The sequence below is a fragment of the Neomonachus schauinslandi genome, chromosome 11, assembly GCF_002201575.2.
Source record: "Neomonachus schauinslandi chromosome 11, ASM220157v2, whole genome shotgun sequence".
Classification (NCBI taxonomy): domain Eukaryota; kingdom Metazoa; phylum Chordata; class Mammalia; order Carnivora; family Phocidae; genus Neomonachus; species Neomonachus schauinslandi.
The window spans coordinates 23,389,077-23,411,470 of NC_058413.1; positions in this window are offsets into that span (position 1 = coordinate 23,389,077).

A 22,394-nucleotide genomic window follows, 5' to 3' on the forward strand; every position below is an offset into this window, starting at 1 on the left:
AGATAGATAGATAGATAGATAGATAGATAGATAGATAGATAGATAGACAGAAAGAAAGATAGATATACACACCACATCTTCTTTATCCATTCATCAGTTAATGGACATTTAGGGTCTTTCCATAGTTTGGCTATTGTTGATAATGCTGCTATAAACATCAGGGTGCATGTACCCTCTGAATCTGTATTTTTGTATCCTTTGGGTAAATACTTAGTAGTGCAATTGCTGGATCATAGGGTAGTTCTATTTTTAACTTTCTGAGGAACCTCCACACTGTTTTCCACAGTGGCTGCACCAGTTTGCATTCCCACCAACAGTGCAAGAGGGTTCCCCTCCCTCCCTCCACATCCTCACCAACACCTGTTGTTTTTCCTGTTGTTAATTTTAGCCATTCTGACAGGTGTGAGGTCATATCTCATTGTGGTTTTAATTTGTATTTCCCTGATGATGAGTGATGTTGAGCATCTTTTTATGTGTCTATTGGCCATCTGGATGTCTTCTTTGGAAAAATATCTGTTCATGTCTTCTGCCCATTTCTTAACTGGATTATTTGTTTTTTGGCTGTTGAGTTTGATAAATTCTTTACAGATTTTGGATACTAACCTTTTATTGAATATGTCGTCTGCAAGTATCTTCTCCCATTCCGTAGGTTGCTTTTGAGTTTTGTCAACTGCTTTCTTTGCTGTGCAGAAGACTTTTTATCTTGATAGTTCATTTTTGCTTTTGTTTCCCTTGCCTTGGGTGATGTGTCTACTAAGAAATTGCTATGGCCGAGGTCAGAGAGGTTGCTGCCTGTGTTCTCCTCTAGGGTTTTGATGGTTTCCTGTCTCACATTAAGGTCTTTCATCCACTTTGAATTTATTTTTGTGTATGCTGTAAGAAAGTGGTCCAGTTTCATTCTTCTGCATGTGGCTGTCCAATTTTCCCAACACCATTTGTTGAAGAGACTGTCCTTTTTCCATTGGATCTTCTTTCCTGCTTTGTCAAAGATTAGTTGGCCACATAGTTTTGGGTCCATTTCTGGGTTTTCTATTCTGTTCCACAGATCTATGTGTCTGTTTTTATGCCAGTGCCATACTGTCTTGATGACTATGGCTTTGTAAGATAGCTTTAAGTCCAGAATCATGATGCCTCCAGCTTTGCTTTTCTTTTTCAGGGTTTCTTTGGCTATTCAGGGTCTTTTGTGGTTCCAGACAAATTTTAGGATTGTTTATTCTAGCTCTGTGAAAAAATGCTGGTGGTATTTTGGTGAGGATTGCATTAAATATGTAGCTTGCTTTGGGTAGTATACACATTTTAACAATGTTTGTTCTTCCAATACATAAGCATAGAATGCTTTTCCATTTCTTTGTGTCCTCTTCAATTTCTTTAATAAGTGTTCTATAATTTTCAGAGTACAGATTTTTTTACCTGTTTGGTTAGGTTTATTCCTAGGTATCTTGTTTTTGCAATTGTAAATGTGATCAATTCCTTGATTTCTTTTTCTGCTGCTCCATTATTGGTGTTATAGAAATGCAACATATTTCTGTACATTGATTTTATATCCTGCAACTTTGCTGAATTCATGTATAGTTCTAGCAAATTTTTGGTGGAGTGTTTTGGGTTTTCTACATAGAGTATCATGTTGTCTGCAAATAGTGAAAATTTGACTTTTTCCTTGCCAATGTGGATGCCTTTTATTTCTTTTTGTTGCCTAACTGCTGAGGCTAACACTTCTAGTACTATGTAAAATAGTAATGGTGAGAGTGGACATCCCTATCTTGTTCCTGACCCTATAGGTAAAGCTCTCAGGTTTTCCCCATTGAGGATGATATTAGCTGTGGGTCTTCTGTGTATGGCCTTTATGATGTTGAGAAGCCAAACTGCAATGGAAACTGAAGATATATATAGATATAGACGTCTAAATAGATATTTTTAAAAATATTTTTAAAATATCTATCTATAGATAGATATATGTTTTATTTTATTTTATATTTTTTAATTTTTAAATTAATTAACATATAATATATTATTGGTTTCAGAGGTAGAGGTCAATGATTCATCAGTTTTATATAACACCCAGTGCTCATTACATCACATGCCCTCCTTAATGTCCATCACCCAGTTAGATAGATATGTATTTTAAAAAATAGGTCTTCACTTTTCTAATTTCTCTGAGCCTCTATTCTCATCTTTAAAAAAGTGATAATATTACCTATCTTACAGGATTTCTGCAAAAATTAGATATGATAATGCATGCAAAATATTTAGCACAATACTTAGGTGTAAGTGTTCAATATATGATAGCTATTATTGTTGTTGTTAATATTAGCCATTATTACAGAAGAACAGAGGTTTTGGAGCAAACTGTGTATTAAATGATAATGAAATTTACCCATTTATAAGTACTCTTCAATGGTAAAGAATTAATACTATCCTTGATTAAAAAAACCATTTTTATTTATTTTTTTTTTTTTTTTAAGATTTTACTTATTTATTTGAGAGAGAGAGAAAGAGCACACAGAGTGAGAGGGAGAAGCAGACCCCCACTGAGCAGGGAGACTGATGAAGGGCTCGATCCCAGGACCCTGGGATCATGACATGAGCCGAAGGCAGAAGTTTAACCAACTGAGCCACCCAGGTGCTCCCAAAGAAAAGAAAAGAAAAAAAAAAAACAGCTTATAAAATATCATCTGACAGAAATGTAGACAGTTAACTTCCCTTTAATTACATTAGATTCATGTTTTCTTTGTTCTTTGACATTTTTCCTAACCCATGACCACCACTACTTCTTATCCCCCCAAAACTCTACGGTGAAAAGTCTAAACCAGCAGGCCTTATTAAAGAATAATAGAGGGTGCCTGGGTGGCTCAGTCATTAAGCGACTGCCTTCGGCTCAGGTCATGATCCCAGGGTCCTGGGATCGAGCCCCGCATCAGGCTCCCTTCTCGGCGGGAAGCCTGCTTCTCCCTCTCCCACTCCTCCTGCTTGTGTTCCCTCTCTCACTGTGTCTCTGTCAAATAAATAAATAAAATCTTTAAAAATAAATAAATAAATAAAATAAAGAATAATAGAAAGACTATCTAATCCTGACATGCTTAGCCTGACCCAAATTTCAGGAAGTCCATAAGAATATAAAACTGTGGGCAAAATTTTGTGTGGAAGGTCATTTAGATAGTCTACAATTCTCAGACATTAAGAACCACTGATCCTGTCCCACTGCGATTTTATAAATTGAAGGAATAGGACAAAAGAACTGAGTGACTTGCTCAAGGTCACACACTAAGCTAGTGATAGAACTGTGAATAGAACTAAAGATCCTTGTCCCTGGTCCTTGATAACCTGGGGAGAGATCGTGGTGACACAAGGCAGAGAACAGTCAAGGAAAGCATGGCAGATCCCAACAGAAACAGACCTTGTCAAAGTTGCTGGTCAGCACAGTGGTTCCTCGTCCATGTCCACGTCCAAGAATGGTCAACACTAATTCAGATTCAATTCCACCACTCATTGGTTGACTGAACTTGGGTGTGTCACTTAACTTATATGAGCCCCTGTTGCCCCACCTATAACACAGATGTAAGAACTGCTCATAGTCAGGATTTGGTGAGAAATCAATGAGATAATATGTATACAGCCACTAGAACAATGCTTGGTAAATAATAAATGGAAGTTATTACTGTGGTCGTTCTACCCTATTTTCCTTTACTATAAAGTCTCTTTTGCCCCAGCCAATTCAGCTCCTCCATATTCCTTCTATTCTTTCCTCCTATTAACATCTAATTCAGGGATACAATTCAATGAACATTTGCACAATAATGTTTAAAAGACTGAAACTCTCTTGAAGATTTCCTTTTAACTCACAAGCAAAGCCCCAAGCCACAGAATGAAGCCCAGTGATAGAACTTTAGCTCCAGCAGCCTGGAGCAGTCCAGAAAAAATTCATTTTCCTATTTTGCAATGGATGAGAGGAATCCCTAAGCTTCCCTTTGAGAAATCACACTCTTAGGTGGATACTTTCTCCCACTACTTGTTAAGGGACCATGTGCCCAGTGACAAGTGGAAAGAAGCAGAGTATCCCTGGCCAAGAGCCTTTTCCTGAACCCCCCCCCCCCCCCGGAAAGCAGGAAGCATCTGAGCCAGGCTGATGAAGTCCATGCAACAGCAGATGTGACTCACATACCTGAATCCTCCTCAGCCTAAATGATTCATTACTGCAGTAAAACAGCAATTCCCTCCGCTGACACTGAGTACTGTAGCTATTTGCTCATTGGAAAATATTACCATCTCAAAGAAATAGCAGATGATTTGTCCTCCATATGCTTGACATCTCTGCTCAGTTTGTCTACAAACTAAGATCTCTGATAGTTTTACAATTCCAACCATATTTATTTTAGTCTTTTTATTTTGCGAATTAATTATATCTGCCTTTTATCATTCAAATATGACTGACTGCCAGTATTGGGACAAAACTGAAAAATGCATTTCTTACTCCCTTCTTTGGTTTCAGTGTGTATCTTATCTGATGCACGGGTATTCTTTACTCAGTAATTCAGTGAACAATATGCAAAAGCCACATGAATTATACAACAGTTCCTAAAAATGAGTTAATAGCACATTATCAGCTCCTTTTTAAAAACATTCTTATTATGTATGCAGTGTGTTCTTACTGACATTAATCCGTCTCAATTCATGGGGCACAAGTTGATACAACCTTGTAACATATGGTTTTCGGCCTTTATTGATAACTTACCTCTTGCTGATGCTTTTTGAATTTAGTGCCAGGAGATAAGGGGCAGATGGAAGAGATGGGGGTTGCTAAGAACTCATTCCGGATAAAGTATGAACAGAACTAAAGTGCTATAGTCGGATACAAATCCTCATGTTTACCCCTTGAGCACTAAACTTTGATTTCCTGTCTATCCAGGGTTGATTAGTGTTAGGAGACTTTGGGGGAATAATTCAACTGCCAGCTTCAAATGCCTGGGTTACCTGCACTAGGTATTTCACCAACACTGCTGCCCTCCTGGAAAAAAATGAGCCGTATGCTCCTCCTCCGGGTAGAAAGGTTCAAAAAGTACTGGCAAGAGGAAAACCCAGAATCAGCATTATTCAAAGTGTTTTCTACCTTTAAAAGAGAGACTGTGGATTGCACTGATTATGGCCTTCAAAATGAATTATCTGCTGCTTATCACTTTTTTATGAACCTAATATATTGGGTATTTTAAATAACAGGCACATTCGCATAATGATCCATCAGACAGATAATATACATGCGCACTAATTTTCTCATTAAAGTACCATCACTAGGAAAGGAAAGCATGATCTGTTGGAGCAAACACAAATGCTCTGCTCTCTGGCAATCTCTTAACCAGACGTGATAATTGATGCTCACAACTCACAGCCCTGAGTCACGGCAATTCCACTACTTTGTTAAGTTTAAAGGCGGCCAGTACTTTATAGGGTTTGCAAAGAAAATAAATCACTTCTGATGGGCATTTCCTCAGCCTCTCTATAATGCCCTCCATCTAGGGTAAGTTTCCTGCACTCCCGTGTTACAAATGGCTCCTAAGCCCCACCACCCAATGTCATCCTGGGTCCCCACTGTCGGTACTGTCAACAGCTTCTTCCTACATCTCAACCTACATACGGGATTCACATTTCCCAGGCCCCTGAACTAAGAAGTAAAACCCTTTACCTCTCACCTCCTCCCTCTCCTTCACTGCCACACCTCAGGATGCTAAATCCAGCTGGTTGTGCCATTTTATGCCTTGGTGCCCATGCATGTGTTTCCTGCTCCCCTAATGCCCTTCCCAGCAAGGTCCATGGATTTTTCTAAAAGTCCTTTTTTCAAAAAATTTATTTAAGTCATCTCTACATCCCATGTGGGGCTCGGACTCATGACCCCAAGATCAAGAGTCACACACTCTTCTGACTGAGCCAGCCAGGTGCCCCAAGGTCCATGCATTTTTAAAGCTGCATCGGAAGCATTCCCTCTCCTGTGATGACTTCAACTTTCCTACCACACACTTACTCTCTGGCTCAGCAGACCCAGGCCTGCCCCCTCTTGTGCCAACGCTGTATGTGGCATGTCATGAGCACGACATGAGCACGTCATGAGCGCCATGACAGATACAGCTGTCTCCCCATATGCATGTCCTCCTTTTCTGCTTGCACAAATCTGACTTGTGGAATTCCAAAGAAGAGAAAAAAAGTGTTATGTCATGAACGGAATAAATGAAGATCGAATGATACGATGAGTGAATTAACGAAGTAAATGAAATGAAGGGGGGAGTGAATAACAGAGATTAAAGAAATATTTTCCACACTTGCAATGAAATTAGTTATATTCCTAAATTCCATAATTAACCTTCCTTTTATTCCCAGATGTGACTAACTTCATTGGAGAGTACAGCAAATGTTCCTCCTTCTTTTAGCAAATGTTTTCTTTAAAATATAACTGGAGGTAATCTGTGCCGACTCCTTTCCTTAGAACTTCTGCTGCAGCATCCAAAGAAACAGTATTCTTTGCTTTGCTATTTTTGTTAGTGTTAGGTTTTAATTTAAGTGTTAGACTTCTTTCAGGAAATACATTGTTGAGGTCTTCTTCTTTGGTCTATTTTCTGGAATGGTTTAAATATTTGTCCTATAATGACAATGAATTTGTCTATGACATTGTTTGGGAGTGCCATCTTCTGGGAGGTTTTTAAATCTCCTCCTCTAACTTTTAGGGTTAGTAGTCTATTCTGATTTTTGACCCTTCCTTGAATCAAGCTTGAGAGATTTTGTTATCTTAGAAATTCATCAAATGTATAGAGACTTCCAAATTTATTAATAGTGAGTATGTATGTATAGAAAATCAGTCTTAAAATATTTGTTTCTTGACTATTTAGAGTGACAGCCCGTGATGATGCTCCATGATGGGTATTTTTGTTTTCTTATTCATTTTATCTCTTTTCCATTCTGGCCATAATGATGATGATAATCTTTTAGTCCCGGGTCTTTGTACTGGCTCTTCCAGCTTCTCTTTTACCTACTGAGCTCTTTTCCTTCAATAACCCCTTCTTCACATGTTTTCATGAACTCTCTAATTAGTTCAATTCCCATTAGTTTGCACTATAATATCACATGAGTTGAAATATCACTTTTGGTTGTGTTTATCTAATTAATTATGTCTTCCCTACAGACACTAGTAGAGTCAATCCTGTATCTGGTTTCTAAACTTTATATACCAATGAGCGAACTAGTTTTTGTTCCTTTTCTAGGTGACTCTTTTTTTTCTGGATGACTGCTAATAGCAATATTCTTTATCATTACAGATTTAAATTTTTAGTAATATGTATTTAAAGGTCAATTACTTTTCAAAATTTTGACTGGAAGATCATGAGGCATTTTATTTCTGCATGAACAGTTATTTTTTTCTTCAAAATAAAACAAATATCTTTTATCTTCAAATATTTTTCTATTCCTTTGGTCTTTCCTCTATATATGGAAGATCAATTTGCTATACAGTATTTCTAGTCTCTGTCTGCCACTGCTATTATGTTCTCTTTCAATGATTTCCACACTGTGGGAGTGGTTCAATTTCATCATCTGAGTCAATAATTAAATTTTGTACAGCATCACTTCTGCTGTTTGCTGTTTCAGGTGGATTCTAACTCTGCCATTTTATTACTTCTTTTACAATCCTTGCTTATATAATACATCTTCTATTATCAGCTCACCTAATCATCCCTTATTCTAGATGGCCATAGCATCTTGTCCTCTTTTATATTGTCAATCAATTAATAAATATTTTTCTGGATCTTAGATAATGTACAGAGGTATGATTTTACCTGAGTCTTCTGAAACATACTTTTCCTATGGACTCAAGGACTACACATCAAAACCTAACTCATTCTTTGTGATAGCCTTATAATATTCCATAGTACAGATGTGCCATATTTTAATCTCTTTTAAATTCTCTTACTAATGCATTTCAGATTATTCGTAGGGTTTGCTTGCTTGCTTGGTTTGGTTTGTCTTTTTTTCTCCCCCCTTTCAAACAATGCTGCAATTCCCAGAAGTGGGGAAACACCACTAGCAACATACAATACCATCTGGTGTCCCACTTCACTGCCAGGACTCAATCCTATCTAAACTTTTCATTTCGCTATTTTGATAGCTTAAAGGTGGCTTCTCATTGTCCAGTTCTGGTTTGCAACAGGCTTAAACATCTTTTCATGTGCTTACTTGGCGTTTATCATTTTCTTTTTTATGAATTGTGTGTTCACATTATTTTTTTTATTTTTTTCCCTTAGTTATTTGTAGGAATTACACGGATATTAGAAATACTAGCTACTTTCGCCAGCCCACAAATTGTCTCAGTTCTTTGTTAATTGTGTTATTTTCCATTAGGAAAAATTTTATAATCTGCTAATCCTTTTCTATGTACTTCTGGGTTTCCTATCTCATTCAGAATCTCTCTCCCACTCAAAGGTTATATAAATATTTTCCTAAAGTTTTTAATGTTTTTATTATTTTGCTTTTTGCACTTAGTTCTTTATCTGGAATGTATTTTAAATAAGCTATGAGGTAGAAACCCAACATTATTTTTCCAAATAGGTATCTAATTATTTATCACCTTTTTATTATGTCAACCGTCATTTTACTACTGAATTTAAAAGGAATCCTTTTAATATATTAAGGCCTCATCATGCTTAGATCTATTCCCAGACTCTCTTTTCTGTTCTTATCCCACTCTCATACCATATTGATTTTAGGAAATTTTGGAAAGGATTAACATGTTCTATTATGCGCATTTATTCTTTCATATGAACTTTAAAATGCTTTTTTCCACTTTGGAAAAAAAATTGAGATTCTGAATGAAATTGCATTAACTATGTGTAATTTAAGAATAATTTACGATTTTACTGTATTTACTTTTCCTATCTGGGAGTCTCCCCAAGATTTCTTTAATAGAGTAAAAAATATTTTTAAAATATGATTACATCAAACATATTGTTTTGTAACTTGCTTTTTTTCTTCAAACAATTTATTATTAATATTTTTCATGTCAGTGAACACTTTTAAACAATTATGCAGGTTTCAGGGTATTAAAGTATCGGGATACGTTCTCACTGATATAATAGGCTGTTGAATCTCTAAGTTTCCATTTTGTTATTTTAACTAGCATTATATGTTCTTATTATTATAGCTAACTGTATATTGAACTACCCTACAGATAAATTTCTACTCACATCTATGATTTATTTTCATAACAGCAAGCAATTCACGTTCCACACAGAAACCATGAAAAGCACAGAAAATCCCAACGGAAAAAAAATTCTCTGAAGTTTAGTTGTGAGTCTGCCTTCTACAAATGATTGTATAATGAGGATCTGTTGGATGTCTTTTTAGTATTTTCTTCTTTCCCTCTCTTCTCATATGTGTGTATAGAGTTATAAAAACAGTATCAAATGACATACACATCCTAGCTTCTTTTTTCTTACCATTATATTGTGAATGTATCAATCTGTTTTCCATTTGACTTTTATGTCTGTTTTAATGTTCATATCTCACATGCCCACCCAAATTCTTTCAGCCCCAACTGTCCCCTCACACTTATGGCCCCACTCAGTCTCAGTCACTGCATTGGTGTCAATGGAGACCAACCAGCCACATGCTTAGAGTCTCTGGTTCCCCTCACCATTTCCAAACGTGATGAAGCACACCCAGTATGCAGAGCGTGGTATCCCTACTGAGTGAAGGAAGAGCCAGGGATATAACCCAGAAGTCTGGAGGAGTTAACTCCCTGAGGGATGAACTTTGACCAGGGGTAAACAAGAGGCTGATTAAGGTCAAGGGATAAATCCTCCCTCAAGTCTGAAGGCAAGTCATGGCCAGTGCTGTGCCATCACATTGCATTTGCTGCTCATGCTTCTGTTGCGTTCCTTTTTGCTTGCTACCCTGGAAGTACACGTTCCAACAAGGATTAGCGTGTTAACCTGCTCTCGGGATCTCTTTTCCTTGGACCCCAGGCTACGTGCCTGCAGAGTATTGTATCATTAGGGTATTATAACTTAGTATTAACTTCCCATTGATAAACATTTAGATGTTTTCAAATACTCCTTATTACAAATCAGGGCTGGTATAACTATCCTTACACAAATACATTTGCACATATCTCTGATTATTTTCTTAGGATAAAGTCATAAACGTAGAAATTCTGGAAAGCGGAACAAACATTTTTAAGGGTGAAGAAACTTTTTAACAAATCATATTGAAGTCCTTTACCTCCAGACTGTATGAGTCAGCAAAGAAATTAGCTGGGAATTGCTGCATATACAATTTGAAATGGGAATCTTTTTCAGTATAATATGTTAAAACTTAGAAACTATATAAGATAAGGAGTCAGCTCTGAGAACAGACTTTTTTAGCCCCTGCCCCATTAAGAAAAAGGTAATGACTTGTAATGTCTATAAGAGTCTCCAGTATGTTCAGTGGGGTTCATTTTCCACATAGCTCATATCCTATGTGCACAGGAATACTTTCTTCTTCCTTCAGGAATCCTGTTTTTTTAAGCATGGAGTTTTTGCTTATGTACTTGTTTCATTTATATCTCTGAATCCTTTTGGGATACTTTCAGAAAACAACAGCAAATAGGTTTTGCTTCTTTCCAGTATACTCAGAAAAATCTTAGATGCTACCCTACCTAATTAATGGAAATATCTGTATGGTATTATAGTTCATTATTTCTCTATAGTCCATTCTAAGAGGGCACAGAGTGATTGCAAGGGTCCAAGAAGTTATGCTCCCAGCACTGTCCATGATAAACTAAATAAATAATATGCATGTGCTATTTGGCACCATTCTGCTATGTATTTTCTCAGATGATAGTTACTAAAAGTATCACTATGTCGGGAGGATATGGGAAGTTAAAGTGAGTGTTCTTATATTTGAAAATGAGAAGCCATTGCTCTAACTCCAGCCCTTTATGTGTTTGCAAGCTTTCAAATTCTTTTTTTTAAAAAAAGATTTTCTTTATTTGTCAAAGAGACAGAGAGAGAGAGCACAAGCAGGGGGAGCGGCAGGCAGAGGGAGAAGCAGACTCCCCCCTGAGCAGGGAACCCAATGCAGAGCTCAATCCCGGGACTCTGGAATCATGACCGGAGCCAAAGGCAGATGCTTAACCGACTGAGCCACCCAGGCATCCCTCAAAATTTCAAATTCTACTTGTGACCAGCATCCTGCCTCTTATGGCAATGGGGGAGAAATTTTTAAAACTTTTTTGATCAGAATATTTGTTGTAGCTTTGAATTCAAAACTGAAAAGACCTGCCTCAAGGCATTGTACTAGTATCTAACTTATGTACCCCAAGTACCACTGACTGGCCATAAGTTGGGCCAAATGCTTGTGTTCAAATTCTGGCTCCACCACTATGTGGCTTTGATAAATTGCCTAGCATTGCTATTTTTTCATCTTCTCTCCATTAAAATTGGAAAGATATCTATATCTATTTCATTGGATTATTATGAGAATTGAATGTGTTAATGTGTTAATACATATGACCTAGAAGAGTACCTGGCACACACAGTATGCATCAATAAAATAATAGTAAAAATTACTTAATCACTTTATACCTAATACTATATTGACTACCCAGATAACAACTGACTTAAATGATGTGACCTTATACTTCCTTCCATATTTCAAAAGACTTCTACGTAAAGAAATGTGAGAGAAAAAGAATTAATACTATTTCAGTACCTGATATGTTCTAAACACCCTGCTATTACTCAGGGGTCTCCCTAAGGCTTATTAATTTACAATGTTCCACATGGTACCATATTATCATATCCCAATTATTAAAATGCACCCATATATTGCATATTACTTCATTTTTGGCATTAAAACATTGAAAGGACTTTTATAATTATGGTCTTCAAATCCTTTCAATTTTAATTTTCCAGTTTTTAAATTTATAACTTGAAGAAAAAAAATATTTTATAACTCTAACATCTTAAAAGGCCCTTACAAATCTTATAGGTTGTAGGCACTCTACCTACGTATCTAATGGATGATTTGGCCAGTTTACACATTACATCTTTATCATCAAAATAAAAATCTCTATTTTGTTGATGAGAGTTTAGGAATCTTCCCCAATGTCACCTTGGAAAAGCATTAAACCCAGAGCTGGCCAAGATCAAAAGCACTCAACTCCATATTATGGGGCCTCCAGAGTTCTCACCTCTCTCAGCTCACAAGTGGGTCCCTTGAAGTAAACACACAGATTTCAAGGTTCCTCCTCCCCAAGAATGCAGTACTGTGAATCAGAACTCTCCAGTTGTATAGCCTTTTTGGCAGAAAGCCCAGATTTCTGGAGCTTCATTTACTCTCTTGTCAGGCTGCCCATCAAGAATTAAAGCCCCGTGACTTCATGTGGCTGAAACCCAAAACTCTATAAACATTTCATTTTATCTGTAGTTTAAGCACCCTTCTGTTTCTGTTCTTATCAGTTAGATGTGTGTTTTATGTCTTGTCCTTTAAGTTTTAAATCCCTTTTCCTTCTTGGTATCTTTTCCAGCTACTGGCGATCTTGGCAGTGAGAAATAGCCTCTTCTCTGAGCAGTTTGAGACAAATTCTGAAATCCGAGTCTATGGCCCGGAAATTATACAGATAAAAGTCATGCATTATCAGGATCAAAATACATCCTGGTGAAATGTGTGGCACCTACATTTTGGTTCTCTGCCAACTTTTTCTAATGTACTAAAACTATTTCTCTCAGCTCCCTAAAAGTTTTAACCTGGAAAGAATATTTATGTATATAGAGGCTATAGGTGATCCGTAAATTCATAGATGCAACCTGGTCTCAGCCATCCGAAATGTCACATATGTCTAGGCCTATAATAACAACTAATGTTTATCACATATTTTATAATGCCACATATCATTTGAAGTATTTTGCATGTGCTAATTCATTTGTTCCTCTGAAAAAATCTAGGAAATCGAATCCCCATGGTAGAGATGAAACTAAGGCATAGAGGGATGAAGTAGGGTCACCTAAAGTCACAAAGCTAGTAAGTGGTAAAGCAGAAACTTGAACCCAGGAAGTCCAGCATAGCATCCACTGCCTTAACTACTAGGAACAGTAGCTGTCCCATCCAGGAGAAGGGGGATTTTAAGGGAGGATGGACCTACAGGAAAGAGATGCTGATATGAAGATGGAGAAAAAAACAGAAGAAAGCTTTTTTTTTTTTTTTTCCTCCTGCCACCCAAGTCTGTGGACTCATGTATGAGCCTACAGCAAAAGTTGTAGGAATCATATCCTGGAGGATTCCGTGTCACTTTGGGGACAAATTGTTGTGTTTAAAGGCAGACACAGAGATAACGAAAGAGATATGACTCCACTGAGTGGCAAAAACAATGACATTTGGTGGCATATGGAGCACTAGAACAAAGAAATGCTGGTATTTTTACAAATACGGCAATAGCAATGGTGGATATATAGCAAATATATCATAAGGCATGCTCAAGTGACTCCCTAGAAAAGCATCAAATTTGGGAGTCAGAGCAAGAAAAGGAAGCATCCCGTTCCACCTGGAGACCACAGTTGCTGGACTGATGGGAGTATAGTATAAACCATGACTTGAACAGGAGATGTCATGTGAGCAGTTGGTCTGGGTCAGGTGGGCCTGAGTCAGTGAATTTTAGATTATTATTTCTATGTAATCCATCCGTAAACAAAGGCTTGGGAAAATTCAGAACACTAATAAATAGATTGAATTCTATCATACAACTAGGAACAATTTTACCAGGACAAATTATAAATTTATAACATGAGCACACAATATAAAAAAGGAACTAAAGTAAAGATCTAGAAAAAAGGATAATAGGTTATTTTCATATGTTTCCATTTTTTGTTGTTGTTTTGCCTCTAATAAGTATTATATAGATAAATATAGATGTAAAAATTCCCAATGAAATAACTACCAAGATGAATTCAACAGCACATTAAAAGAATTGTACACCATGATCAAGTACAATTCATCCTTGGAATACAAGGATAGTTCAACATAAGTAAATCAATAATTGTGATACACCATATTAATAGAATGAAATACAAAAATCATATGATAATCTCAATAGATTCAGGAAAAGCTTGAGAGGTTTTATCTTGAAAGTATGTTGAATTTTGTCAAGCTTTTCCTGCATCTGTTCAAAACTCAACATACTTTCAAGATAAAACCTCTCAACAAATTGAGTATGAAGGAACATACTTCAATATGATAAAAGTCATATATGACAAGCCCACAGCAAATATCATTCTCAGCAGTGAAAGGTTGAAAGCTTTCTCTCTAAGATCAAGAATAAGAATAAATGCCCATAAAGTTAACAAGTCAGGAAATGACAGATGTTGGCGAGGATGCGGAGAAAGGCGAACGCTCCTACACGGTTGGTGGGAATGCAAGCTGGTGCAGCCACTCTGGAAAACAGTATGGAGGTTCCTCAAAAAGTTGAAAATAGAGCTACCCTATGACCCAGCAATTGCACTACTGGGTATTTACCCCAAAGATACAAATGTAGTGATCCGAAGGGGTACATGTGCCCCCATGTTTATAAGCAGCAATGTCCACAATAGCCAAACTATGGAAAGAGCCAAGATGTCCATCAACAGATGAATGGATAAAGAAGGTGTGTGTATACACACACACACACACACACACACACACACACGCGATGGAATATTATGCAGCCATCAAAAAAACCGAAATCTTGCAATTTGCAACAATATGGATGGAACTAGAGGGTATTATGCTAAGCAAAATAAGTCAATCAGAGAAAGTCATGTATCATATGATCTCACTGATATGAGGAATTCTTAATCTCAGGAAACAAACTGAGGGTTGCTGGTGTGGTGGGGGTGGGAGGGATGGGGTGGCTGGGTGATAGACATTGGGGAGGGTATGTGCTATGGTAAGCGCTGTGAACTGTGTAAAATTGATGAATCACAGACCTGTACCTCTGAAACAAATAATACATTATATGTCTAAAAAAAAAAAAAAAAAGAAGATAGTAGGAAGGGAAAAATGAAGGGGGGAAATCGGAGGGGGAGACGAACCATGAGAAACTATGGACTCTGAGAAACAAACTGAGGGTTTTAGAGGGGAAGGGGGTGGGGGGATGGGTTGGCTCGGTGATGGGTATTAAGGAGGGCACGTATTGAATGGAGCACTGGGTGTTATACGCAAACAATGAATTATGGAACACTATATCAAAAACTAATGATGTAATGTATGGTAACTAACATACTAAAATAAAATTTTTTTAAAGATTTTATTTATTTATTCATGAGAGACAGAGAGAGAGAGAAGCAGAGGGAGAAGCAGGCTCCCAAGGAGCAGGGAGCCTGATGTGGGACTCGATCCCAGGACCCCGGGATCATGACCTGAGCCGAAGGCAGATGCTTAACCATCTGAGCCACCCAGGTGCCCTCATACTAAAATAAAATTTAAAAAAAAGAATAGATGCCCATTCTCACCAGTCCTATTCAATATAGTACTAGAAACCCTACCCAGAGCAGTCAGGCAAAAAAGAAATCAAAGCCATCCAAATCAGAAAGGAAGAAGTAAAACTGTCTCTTATATACAGAAAACATGATCTTATATATAGAAAACCCTGGAGCCTCTGGGTGGCTCAGTTGGTTAAGCTTCAGACTCTTGGTTTCAACTCAGGTCATGATCTCTGGGTTGTGGGTCTCCGTGCTCAGCATGTAGTCTGCTTGTCCCTCTCCCTTCCCCACTCCTTCCTATTCTCCCTCCCTCTCTGCCCCTCCACTCTCTCTCTCTCAAATAAATAAATAAAATCTTTTAAAAAAAAAAAAGGGAAACCCTGAAGACTCCACCAAAAAACTGTTAGAACTAATAAATTCAGTAAAGTTTCTGGATAAAAAAATCAACATACAAAAATCAGGTGTGTTTCTATATACTAACAATGAACTAACTGAAAAAGAAATAAGGAAAAGAATCCTCTTTACAATAGTATCAGAAACAACAAAGTAGTTAGGAATAAATTTAGCCAAGGAAGTAAAAGACTTATACACTGAAAACGATAAGACACTGATGAAATAAACTGAGAAAGACATAAACAAAATGATAGCAGGTATTCATGGATTGCAAGAACTGATATTGTTAAAATGTCTACCCAAAGCAATCTCCAGATTCAATGTAATGCCTATCAAGATTCCAATGGCATTTTTTGCATAAGTAAAAGAAAAATCCTAAAATTCATTATGGAATCACAAAGACTCTGAATATCCAAAAAATTACAAATTTTTTGAGAAAAAAAATTACAAAGCTAGAGGCATAATTCTTCCTGATTTCAAACTATATTAGAAAGCTATAAGAACCAAAATGATATGGTACTAGCATAAAAACAAGCCATATCGCAATGAAGCAGAATAGAGAGCCTAGAAATAAACCCATGTATATATGGTCAACTAATATTTAACAAGGGCATCAAGAATACTCAATGGGGAAAAAATAGTCTCTTAAATAAATGGTGCTGGGAAAACTGGATATTTACATGCAAAAAAATAAAACTGGAACCCTATATTACACTACTCACTAAAATTAACTCAAAGTAAGTTAAAGATATAAACGTAAGACCTGAAAACACCTAGAAGAAAACATAGAGGAAAACTCCTTGACATTGGTCTTGTGCATTGGCACAAGACATTGGCAATGATTTTATGGGCATAACACCAAAAGCACAAGCAACAAAAGCAAAAATAAACAAGTGGACTGCATCAAACTAAACTTCTGCATAGCAAAGGAAACCATCAAGAAAATAAAAAGGCAACGTGTGAAATGGGAAAAATATTTTCAAACCATGTATCTGATAAGAGCTTAATATCCGAAATATATAAAGAACTTATTCAACTCAATACAATAATAATAATAATTAGTAATTCAATTAAAAAGTGGACAGAGGACCTGAACAGACATTTTCCAAAGAAGACATATAAATGGTCAATAGCTATATGAAAAGGTGCTAAACGTCACCAAGTGTCATGGAAATGCAAATCAAAACCTCAATGAGATATCACCTCACACATGTTAGAATGGTTATTATCAAACAGAGAAGAAACAGTAAGTGTTTGTGAGGATATGGAGAAAGGGGAATCCTTGTGCACTATTGGGGGAAATATAAACTGGTATACCACTACAGAAAAAAGCATGGAGGTAACTCAAAAAATTAAAAATAGAACAACCATATGATCTATCAATTCCACTTCTTGGAATATATCTGTAGAAAATGAAATCACACTCTTTTTTTTTTTTTTTAAAGATTTTATTTGACAGAGAGAGACACAGCGAGAGAGGGAACACAAGCAGGGGGAGTGTGAAAGGGAGAAGCAGGCTTCCCAGCAAGCAGGGAGCAGAGATCATCCCAGGACCCTGAGATCATGACCTGAGCCGAAGGCAGACGCTTAACGACTAAGCCACCCAGGCGCCCCGAAATCACACTCTTGAAGAGACATCTATACCCCCATGCTCATTCTTGCATTATTTCTAATAGCTATGACATGGAAAAAAATCTTAAATGTCTGTTTGTTAGATGAATCAATTTTTAAAATGTGGTATATATAGATATATAGCTATATCTATACACAATGAAATATTATTCAGCCATAAAAAAGAAAGGAAATCCTGACATTTGCAAAACATAGATGAACCTTGAAGGCATTCTGCTGAGTAAAATAATTCAGAGAAAGACAAATACTATGTGATCTCACTTACATTTATAATCTTAAAAAACCAAACTCATAGAAACAGAGAGTAGACTGGTTGTTTCAGGTGTGAGAGAATGGGGGAAATGGGTGAAGATGGTCAAAAAGCACAAACTTCTAGTTATAGGATGAATAAGTCATGTATATCTTATGTGCAGTATGGTGACTTCAGTTAATATAATACTGCACTGTACATTTGAAAGTTGTTAAGAAAGTAGATCTAAATTTTCTTACCCTCTCCCCCCAAAAAGTGGTAACTATGTGAGGCAATGGATTTGTTATTATTACAACAATAATTCACAGTATGTATGTTGTCAAAAATTTACACCGCACACCTTAAACTTAAATGTTAAACCAATTAAATCTCAATAAAGCTGAAAAATCTTTTAAGAAAATGGAAAGGCAACCAACAGAAATGATAGAAAATGTTTGTAAACCATGTATCTCATAAGGTGTTAATATCCAAAATATATAAAGAACTCATAAAACTGAACAGTGAGAGCGAAGTAAGTCAATCAGAGAAAGTCATGTATCATATGATCTCATTGATATGAGGAATTCTTAATCTCAGGAAACAACTGAGGGTTGCTGGAGTGGTGGAGGGTGGGAGGGATGGGGTGGCTGGGTGATAGACACTGGGGAGGGTGTGTGCTATGGTGAGCACTGTGAATTGTGTAAGACTGTTGAATCACAGACCTGTACCTCTGAAACAAATAATACATTATATGTTAAAAAAAAAGAAGAAGAAGAAGATAGCAGGAAGGGAAAAATGAAGGGGGGGAAATCGGAGGGGGAGACGAACCATGAGAGACAATGGACTCTGAGAAACAAACTGAGGGTTCTAGAGGGGAGGGGATTGGGGAGATGGGTTAGCCTGGTGATGGGTATTAAAGAGGGCATGTACTGAATGGAGCACTGGGTGTTATATGCAAACAATGAATCACGGAACACTACATCAAAAACTAATGATGTAATGTATGGTGACTAACATAACATAATAAAATAATAATAAAAAAAAAAAAACTGAACAGCAAAAAAATGAATTACCTGGTTAAAACATGGGCAACGGACTTGAACAGACATTTCTCCAAAGAAAAAAAACAAATAGCCAACAAGTATTTGAATATGCTGAACATCACTAACCATAAAGGAAGTGCAAATCAAAATCATAATGAGATATTACTTCACACTTGTTAACATGGCTATTATAAAAAATAAAATAAAATACAAGATAACAACTAGTGATGAGGATATGGAGGAACTGGAACCCTTGTACATATTGCAGCTGCTATGAAAAATGATATGGAGGCTCTTCAAAAAATTAAAAATAGAACCTCCTTATGATCCAGCAATTCCATTCCAGATATATATCTTCAAGAATTCAAAACAGGATATGGAAGAAATATCTACACTCCCATGGTTCTTTGTAGTATCATTCATAATGGCCAAGATATGGAAAGAGCCTAAATGCTCACTGATGAATAATGGATTAACTATAGTTTATACATATATTGAAATATTATTCAGTCCTAAAAAAAAAAGAAGGAAATCCTGCCATATGAGACAACATGGATTCATCTGAAGGACCTTATGTTAAATGAAATAAACCAGTCACAGAAGGACAAATACTGCATGCTTCCACTTATATGAAGTATCTAAAATAATCAAATTCATAGAAGCAGACAGTAGAATGGTGGTTGCCAGGGGTGGGGTTGGGGGGGGGGGGTGGTAAATGGTGACCTGTTTTCAATAGGTATAGTCTCAGTTATGTAATATTATGAGGTGAAAAAGCTCTAGAGATCTTCTATACAGCACAATATACTTGAAAAATTTGTTAAGAGGATAGATCACATGTTAAGTGTTCTTATTACAAAAACTAAAGCACAGACACAGGAAACTTTTGGAGGTGGTAAATATATGGATTACCTTGACTGTGGTGATGCTTTGTGTGTGTATGGACATATCCAAACTCACAAAACTGTATATGTCAAATATGTGTGGGTTTTTTGGTATGTAAATTACACATCAGTAAAGTTGTTAAATAGACTGATAAATAAATAAATAAATTTCCCAAAAAGAGACTAAGAAATGGATAATCTCTATCAATACTTGTCAAAATAAAATATGATGAGACACAAAATATGATGAGATACAAAAGTGTATGCAAATCCAGATAGAGCACATAATTTTGGAATAAGAGAATTATCTAAGAGCTATATACCAATAAATTTAAATTATACCATGAAATAGACAAAGTCCTTGAAAATATCATCTCAAAAACTGACACAAGAAGCACTAGAAAACATAAATAGCCCTGTAACCATTAAAGACATTAAAACAGCATTTTAAAATAGCATATCCAGATGGTTTTACAGGACAATTCTACTACTTACAGAACATATAACACTGATTTTTTTTTCTTGTATTCATTTAACACATACTGCTTGCAAAGTTCTGGGTATTCTTTTCACATAGCATTTTCATATAGCTTTCATTTACTTCATAACAATCCTATAAGGTAGGTATTGTAATTATCCACAATTTATAGATGGGAAGATTTAGACACAGAGAAGTTAAGCAATTTTCTAAAGATCATACAATTATCACATGACATAGATGGGTACAAAACCAAGTAATCTAGCTCCAAAGACTGAGCTCTTAACCACCACACGACTGTCTCTTTGCTAAGAAAATCATCAAATTGCATATAAAGATATACAAAAGTACAGCATAGAATTATTTATACTAGTAAAACACTGGTTACAAGCTACATTGGTAATCATAGAGCAGTTAAATAAATTTTTAGCCATATGATAAATTACAATGCAACCATTTGAAATCTTTTTAAGAGTGTTTAATGAAATGGAAAACACATAATATTATGTTAAAGAAAAGAATCAAGATATAAATTTTAAAATTTGAGTTATTTATATAAATATAAATTCATATATCCATGTGTATAAATATTTAAAAATGAGGAAGAATATTTGCCAAAATACTAAAAGAATTACCTTTGGAGGGAAGAAATACTAATTTTTTATAATTTTATTATTTATATTTTCCTGAAATTTTCCAACTATTACCTACACATTTTTTAAATTAAGGGTAGTCTATGGAAATCTTCTTAATGCTTTGTATTGGTAAGAAGAACTTCACATTCTTGTTATCAATCTAAAATCCCCAGTTTAGCATTCATTCTATAATAAATATAGAATTAAGAACAGTGTTGTTTTATTAACTACTGTCTGGAAATAGATAGATTATTTATTTTATTCATTCTAGTTTTAAACAATAAATAGACTCAAAATAAAGTCAAATAAGTGAACTATGTATTTTTAAAATTACATTCCCCCGTTAGTAACACCAATTCCAATGAATGGAAAAGTTGGATATATTTAGTGTTAAGTTTGCAGACACTATTCCTCATTAAAGAACCTCTTAGTCTTGTCAATAAAATAAATTAAGTAAATTAGACTACCTGGCTGAACAAATATGGATCTGTGACATTTAGATGCCATCATTCCAAATTATAGATGTAGGAGAATTAGGGAAATAGATAATCAGCATTAGAATACCACAGTGATAATTGCTGTGGGCAAAACCCACTAATGGATGATAAACTTTAAAGATAAATAGGACATTTGCATGCCTTAAAAGTACCTCCCCAAAAGTACTTATTAATTACAGGGTGGTTTTAACATATGTCCATAAATTATTCGATATACTCTGGAGAAGAGAAGAGCTTATTCTCCTTTCTTTGAGTGTGAATTTATTGTGAACTTTGTGACTACTTCTAATGAACAGAGTAATGAAGAGGGAAAAATAATAACTTTAAAAGAGAGAAACTTGGCATACATCATGTTAACCAAGTGGCATAATAAGCATGTTTTTTTAAAGATTTTATTTATTTGTTTGTTTGTTTATTTGAGAGAGAAAGAGAACATGTGAGGGGCAGGGAGAAGCAGAGGGAGAGGGACAAGCAGACCCCGAGCTGTGCATAGAGCCCGATGCGAGGCTCGATCCCATGACCCTGAGATCGTGACCTGAGCTGAAATCAAGAGTTGGAAGCTTAACCAACTGAGCCACCCAGGCATCCCAAGCCATGTTGATACCATGTATCCTTTGATATGATAGCTTGAAAAGGGTACATGATCTCTGTGGTATTCTTGCCAGAGTCCATAACCCCAGCCTAGTCATGAAAAAATATCAGACAAACCCACGTGGATAGTATTTCTACAAATACCCAACCAGTATTACGCAGTAGTGTCAAGCTCATGAAAAACAAGGAAAGACCCAGGAAGTGTTACAGATTGTAGAAAACCAAGGGCACAAAGCGACTATATATCCTGGGTTGGATCCTGATCAGATATAGCACGTTTGTGGAAAAACTGGTGAAATCTGAATAAAGTTTGTTGTTTAGTTGATAGTATTGTTCTGATGCTAATTTCTTAGTTTTGAAAAATGTACCACGGTTATGTAGGATGTTAACATTAGAGCAAGCTGGTGAAGTTTTCTTAACATAAGAGTTTTACATAATTTTTTGCATAAGAGTTCTTAAAAAATATCCTTCAACCAACAATGTAGAATATACCCCACATCTAAATAAATGGTACCTTTACTCATACAGGTGCCCATGCCAGAAACCTG